Source organism: Melanerpes formicivorus, unplaced genomic scaffold (genome assembly GCF_026170545.1).
Source record: "Melanerpes formicivorus ecotype bairdi unplaced genomic scaffold, bMelFor1.0.p_v2 SCAF_19, whole genome shotgun sequence".
Lineage (NCBI taxonomy): Eukaryota > Metazoa > Chordata > Aves > Piciformes > Picidae > Melanerpes > Melanerpes formicivorus.
In genome coordinates, this window is record NW_027142371.1 from 4298730 (window position 1) to 4305815 (window position 7086).

The 7086-nt window shown below is 54.0% G+C and overlaps 1 non-coding gene across 1 annotated transcript; it reads left to right on the forward strand.

Moving 5' to 3' along the window:
• Nucleotides 1–4330: 4330 nt before the first annotated feature.
• On the forward strand, nt 4331–4391 carry LOC137447163 (U5 spliceosomal RNA). Its single transcript, XR_010988807.1, has one exon. It is a non-coding gene; the product is annotated as a U5 spliceosomal RNA (small nuclear RNA).
• The last annotated feature ends 2695 nt before the right edge of the window (nt 4392–7086 follow it).

Consider the following 7086-nt stretch of genomic DNA (forward strand, 5'->3'; position numbering starts at 1 on the left):
GCCTGGAGCTTTGCAGATCTGGGGCACACCAGTGGTACAAGTTGTGTGTCCCCAGCTGGCAATGGCCTGTGGGCATATGGGATGGGTAAATGTGTCTCTCTTTGAGGGTGGAAAGGGAGCAGGGGAACACCAGGCTCTGCTGTAAAAATATTCTCTCTAACCCCATCACCCTCTGAGCCCTGGGGAACTCTTTGGGCTTCGCCCTCAGCAGATGTGTGCATCACATCCCAGTGTGCTCAGGGAAGCAAGTACACGTGAAACCAGAATTCCTAGAGTTGCTGCATCCCCATCAGTGTCTGGGGATGTCCCTCTGGAGCCACCCCTGTGATTTAGGACATGCCTTTCTGGCGAGCATCCTCCCAGGCTGTTTAGCATGGTGTGCCTGGGACCCCAGGGAAAGTGTTTTGGCGTGGGGCTTCTCCATGGGCTCTGGGCTTCTCCATGGGCTCTCTCCTGCATGTTAGCCATGGGGCTGGATGCTGGTAGGATGGAGCTGTGGGTGCTACTTCCACTGATACACAGGGGCTGGGAGGACTCACAGGTACTTTTTTAAGCATTTGGCAGCAGAATATTTATGAAGTAGGAGAGCAAACCAAACACCAGGAATCAAAGGAGACTGAACCTGATACTTGCAGTTGCTAAAAGAGTCAGGAACTGGTTTCTTCCCAACGGCTGTGGGGCTGGAGCAGCATCTCCCCCAAGACAGCAGGGTGGGAAGCAGCAGCCAAACCCATCAGACAGCTCCATCTCAGTGGGGCCAGGCTGGGCTGGTGTAAACTGGAGTGGCTACACAGCAGCCATACTGATTTATGCCCCTGCTGCTGCTCCAGCCCTCACATATTCATCTCCTCCAACAGGATCCTGCCCCTAAGGTCTTTGTTGGAAAAATTCAGAGCTGTTCCTGCGTGAATCTGGTGCAAAGAAGTAGCTGCTGCTCCCCTGCCTGCAGATGTCTGGGGGTGCTGCAGCTGACACTGCCAGGGATGTGGGTAAATCTTGATCGAGGTGGAAGAGGACAGAACTTCCAGGTGACCGTTCCCAGATGGGCTCAGTGCTTCAGGAACATTGGGAGCGCTGTGCCACAGCCCTGGCTGCAGCAGCACAGGCAGTGCAAGGAGCCTGGGGCTTGTGGGTTCAGTTCTTCACTCTCTCTGCATTTATTTACCTTGTTTGATTTTAATTGTTTTTAATAGCCTCTCTGAGTGCTCCTTGGGGGATTTTGTTCAATTATTACTATTTAGGGACTCCAGGAAAGCTGGAACAGAAGGGAAATATTATCAGCCCAGCTGGGATTTCCACCCAGTGCAGGAGTTCTGTTGCAGGTCCTCTCTTGTGCCCACCACTGCCAGGGGCACAGCTTTGGGCTGCTTGCACCATCTCCAAAGGAGGCACCACCAAGAGTTTTGTCTCTTTGTTGGTTCATTGTACCAAACGTATGGGAAATATCTTTAGGCTTGGGAGGTAGAATATGTCCCTGGGCGGCTGCAGGGGGCTGCCTGCAGCATGGGATCCAAGTTGGAGGTGCTGCTTTTGGGGCAACTCCCAGCAGCTTTTCTCCTGTGGGTTTGCAGAGGCAGGATTTGCAGTTCCCTTTCCCCTGCTTTCTATCTAAACAAGCTGTCAAGCCTTCAGCAGCCGCCTCTGCATGGGGCCAGTCCCACATAGGCGATGTGAGAGAGACATGGGGGTCAGGTGGGCCAGGACCACCCTGTGCCCAAGCCCTGTGGATGGGAATGCCTCTGGAGTCACTCAGAGAGGTGAGCCCCAAATGAGCAGAAGCTGTTTGCAGACAGAGTGCCCTGGATTCAGGTGGGGGGGACCTGTGCCACCCTGTGTGGAGACCCCTATGCTTAGGGTCCCTCTGCCCAGCCCTTCCAACACTCACTGAGGACCTCCAAAAGGCAAGGCTCCAATCTCCAACCCAAGGGAGATGCTCTGCTGCTGTACGCTGAGGAGCCCTCCACATCTACATGCACTCCTCTATCCCCACAAAGCTCGTATTCCCCCAACCTCCAAGGCAAAGTCTGGGGTCCTCAAGCCCATGTGAGCTTGCACAGCCCTCCAAGGCTGCAACAAGCAGCAGGACATGAGGAGAGAATTCTGCCAGCTCCCTGAGTGTGACACCCAGAAGAAGGACTGGGTTTGGGTCCAGGCAGCCTGGCAGCCCTTCATCCCTTTGTGCTAGGGGTAAACGATGGGGCCCAGAGCAGGCTGGGGAAGGGAGGGCGAACAGCCCTGCAGAAAAATACATATCAGCAATGTAATAAGAACACCCCCACCACCACCACCTCCCTCACACACACACACCCCCACCCCAGAAAAAAGAGAAAGAGGCTCCCAGCTGGGATTCATCAGGGAGAGCTTTCCGGGAGTAATAAGGAAATCAGAGCTCAGCCAGCCCAGTAATACCTTTGTGCTGGCCAGGCTGAGGTGTGCTCCTGGGAAGGCTGGGTGAGCAGCCAGGCTCCCGCAGCGCGGGGCCCAGCAGCGCCTCTCCAGCGAGGCAGGAGCTGCTGGGGCAGTGAGCACCCTGAAGAAAGGCTGTCTGGAAAAGCCATCTGCAGGCAGCTGAAGCACGGGTTGCAACCCTGCAGGCAGCCCCTGTGCTCAGATCCATCCCTGCAGGGAGGGGGGCTGGGGAATGGGACCCCATCCCTTCCCAGGGCTGGTATTAAGCCTAAAAAGGGAATTGTTGGAGTCTTTACCAAAGAAGGAAAGGCAGCGGTGCTGCGGGCAGGCAGAGCTGGGGGAGGGATGCTGCTGCACAGCTCGGGTCTGGGGGCTTCTTCCCCTGCCTCTCCTGGGCTTCCCTTGAGTGCACAGGGACCAGATCCATCCTGGTGGTGCTGTGGAGGGCTGGTGCTGTGCACTGCCCTTCCTGGGGCCACCAAGCTGCCCAGATAATGTGCAAGGGGTGTGGGGATGCAGTAGGGGACAAGACCTGCTGTTCCCTCTGGAACTTCACCCCATTCCTTCCCTGCCTGCACCTGCACATGTTTAAGCAAGACTCCTATGGGGGGAGAAGAAGCCACACCCCAGCTTCACAATCCTCCCAGGCCCTTCCTCCATACTTCATCCTCCACCTTCCACTCCTCAACCTCCAGCCTCTACCCTCCGGCCTCCACCTTTCAACATCCATTCTCCATCTTCCACTCTCAACTTTCCATCCTTCACTCTCCATCTTCCACCTTTCATCCTCCCTCCTCCAATCCCCATGGCACCATGGGCTACTGCAGAGACCTTCCACTGCCCTTCAACCCATGGAGGGGTTCTGGCTTCACTCCCCAAGCTGGAAGATTCATTTCACACCTCTTTATCCATCTGTCCGTGTCACCATCACCAAGCAACTGAATAGACAGGCAGTGTGCCATGGCTGGAGAGCCATGCCAAGAGGCCAAGTCCTGCCTTCAACAGCAAGTGCTGCTGCCATGCAAAGGTCCCAGCAAGGACCAGCCAGAGGCTCTGCCTGCAGTGAGGGGTCCCAAGCTATTGTGGAAGGAGGGGCTGTAGCTTGTGATGGTCTACAAGTCAAATGCATGGATGTTACAACTTAGTAAATGTGGGTTTAACAACCATCTGGCACTTTTATATGCAATAACCATCCCATTACATTGAAATAAAATCCACATTTAAGACACTTAATTGCACAAGTGGCCTTTAGCTGTTTCTGTCTCATCTCATAAAAAAACACAACCAAAACCCAACAACCTTCCCATTTCCATCTGTCACAGCAGAAGAGCTTGGCTGTGGGTCTCCAGCCTCCTCTCAAGGCTCAGCTGGTGCATGTCAGGTGTTTTAGCCCTGGGGGAAGGCACTGGAGCCAGCCAAGCCCTCCACGGTACCTGAAGGGATCCAAGGTCCCTTTGGGGACCATGTGGAGCCCAGCAGCTCCCACATCTTCCGCTGGTGTGATGGTGGGGTCAGCTACCCTGTAAGCCTCTTGGAAGGGTCCTCAGCATCCCTGGGGATTGCGTGGTCTTCTCCTGATATGGGCTGGAGCCAGACCAGAGACTCACCTGTTAGCTTGAACAGGAGAGAAATGCCACCTCACAAGGCATTTGGAGATCATTTTAGTTTGGCTTGACTCGTGATGGGTGAGTGCCTATACCCTCATGCCACCGTGCCCATCCATGATGGATGGGTACCTGTGTCTTCATACAAGCACCCATCCATACCATCAGCTTCTCCTGTGTTGAGGTGGTCAAACATGTTCATCCTCAATAACTGAGTGATTTAGGCAATATTGACATTTTGGCACAGTTGAAACAAAGCTGGTGGGCAGCACATTAGGGCAGCATGTTAACATCACCCAAAGAGGAGTTCAACAACTGTTTCTCTTCAGATCGTATAAATCTTTTGCCTTTCACTAAAGATTTCTGTGGTGAGGAACACTGCTTTTTTTGAGCCAGCAGTGTGCCCAGGTGGCCAAGAGGACCAATGCCATCCTGGACTGCATTAGGAATAGTGTGGCCAGCAGGAGCAGGGAACTCATTGTGCCCCTGGACTCTGCATTGGTTAGGCCACACCTTGAGTACTGTGTCCAGTTCTGGGCCCCTCAGTTTAAGAAGGACATCAAAACACTTGAACATGTCCAGAGAAGGGCAACAAGGCTGGGGAGAGGCCTTGAACACAGCCCTGTGAGGAGAGGCTGAGGGAGCTGGGATTGTTTAGCCTGGAGAAGAGAAGGCTCAGGGGAGGCCTCATTGCCTTCTACAACTACCTGAAAGGTGGTTGTAGCCAGGAAGAGGTTGGTCTCTTCTCCCAGGCAGCCAGCACCAGAACAAGAGGACACAGTCTCAAGCTGCACCAGGAGAGGTTTAGGCTTGAGGTGACGAGAAAGTTCTTCACTGAGAGAGTGATTAGTCATTGGAATGTGCTGCCCAGGGAGGTGGTGGAGTCGCCGTCCCTGGAGGTGTTCAAGAGAGGATTGGACGTGGCACTTGGTGCCATGGTCTAGTCATGGGGTCTGTGTTGATAGGTTATAGGTTGGACTCGATGATCCTCGAGGTCTCTTTCAACCTTAGTTATACTGTGATACTGTGATACTGTAAGTCATCATGGCTCTGGTGCAGAGGGAGAAGCAAGGGCTGCTAGGCAAACTGGGGCACAGGATGCTGTCTCAGTGGTGCCTTTCAATGTGAAGCAGCTCTGCAGCTCCTTGCTTCCCTGTTATGCTAATGCCCCACAATCCAGGGAGAGGAGAGGCATAAGGGTGGCTGGATGGTGTATGTGAGCAGGAGCTGCACCAGCTCCAAGGGATCTTCCCTGGAAAACAAAAAGCACAAGTTCCCAGTGCCCTCTGCAGGAGGAAGCAGAGGCCTTTTCCCCCAGTTCTGGAGCCTTCCAGACAGGCAGAGAATAGCAGGATGGACATTTGTCACCCGAGGCTTGCTCTGTCCCCCATGAGACAGTCCAGCATGGGACAGGGATACAGAGGCCCACCTGCCCATCCCTGGGGCTCTCAGGGAAGAGCTCATTTTGTAGACAGATGCAGGAGCTGGGAGTCCCTGACAGAGAGGCCATGGCTGTTCCCAAGGGTCACTTGAAATAATTGAAATGGGGCAAATAGACAGTGCTATTTTTTCCTGGGGGAAATCCAGCTGCTAACTGAGAGTTTTGGAGTTTGCACAGCAGAAAAAGGGGGGGGAAAAAAAAAGCTTAACTTCATACTTGGGGGGGGGTGGGGGGGTGGGGTGTCTGTTTTTATTTGGTACTTAGGGGGAAAGAGGGGAATAAAATGAAGAGCTATCCTGCAGGAAAAGACCTGGGGCTGCTGGTCAGCAGCCAACTGAATATGAACCCGTGTGTGCCCAGGAGGCCAGGAAGGCCAACAGCATCTTGGCTTGGATGAGCAATAGTGTGGACAGCAGGACCAGGGCAGGGATCATCCCCCTGTACTCAGCACTGGTGAGGTCACAGCTTGAGTTTTGGGTCCCTCGCTGCAAGAAGGACATTGAAGCGTAGGGGCACGTCCAGAGGACAAGAAGAAGAAGAGGAGGCTCAGGGGAGACCCTAGTGCTCTCCACAACTACTTGAAGGGAGGTTGTAGCCAGGTGGGGGTTGGTCTCTTCTCCCAGGCAAGCAGCACCAGAACAAGAGGACACAGTCTCAAGCCGTGCCAGGGGAGGTTTAGGCTGGAGGTGAGGAGAAAGTTCTTCACAGAAAGAGTAATTGGCCATTGGAATGTGCTGCCCAGGGAGGTGCTGGAGTCACCATGCCTGGGGGTGTTCAAGAGGGGATTGGACGTGGCACTTGGTGCCATGGTTTAGTCATGAGCTGTTGGGTGACAGGTTGGACTTGATGATCCTTGAGGTCTTTTCCAACCTTGTTGATTCTATGACAACAAAGCTGGTGAAGGGTCTGCAGCAAAACTCTGTCTTGTGAGGAGCAGCCAAGGCACCATGCATTGTTCAGCCTGGAGAAAAAGAGGCTTTAGGGGGACATTTTTTGCTTCTATAACCTTCTAAACCTTTTACAACTACCTGAAAAGCAGCTGGAGCCAGGTGGGCATTGACCTTTCCCCCCAAGGAACAAGCTATGGGACAAGAGGAAACAGCCTCAAGTTGTACCAGGGCAGGTTTAGGCAGGAGATGAGGAACAATTTATTTATTTTTTTTTTCCAAGACGGAAGAGGCTGCCCTAGGCAGTGGTGGATTTAAATCCCCATCTCTGGAGGGATTTAAAAGCTGGGTAGACGTGGTGCTGAGGGACATGGCTTAGTAGCGACCTGGGAGTGCAGGGTTAGACTCGGATGATCTAAAAAAGTTTCTCCCAACAAAACGAGACTGCGATTCGGTAAAACAACATGGGATGACATGGCGTGGCACAGGCTGGCACGGCAGTGCGCGGCGAGATACAAATAGCCGCAGCACAATACATGACAAATATTTCGGAGCACAACACCAGCCACCCTCTTCCTCCGCGTCCCCTTTAAGGCCGCCGCTTTCCCGCCAAGCGCCGCGGCGGGCGGCTGGACCAATCAATGCAGCCCACATCCTCGCCAGGGGCCGCCCCAGCCCGCCGCCGATGGGACCGTACCACTCTTGTCCTTAGGGGGATCCACTGCTGCAGCTCCTCGGGCCGCCC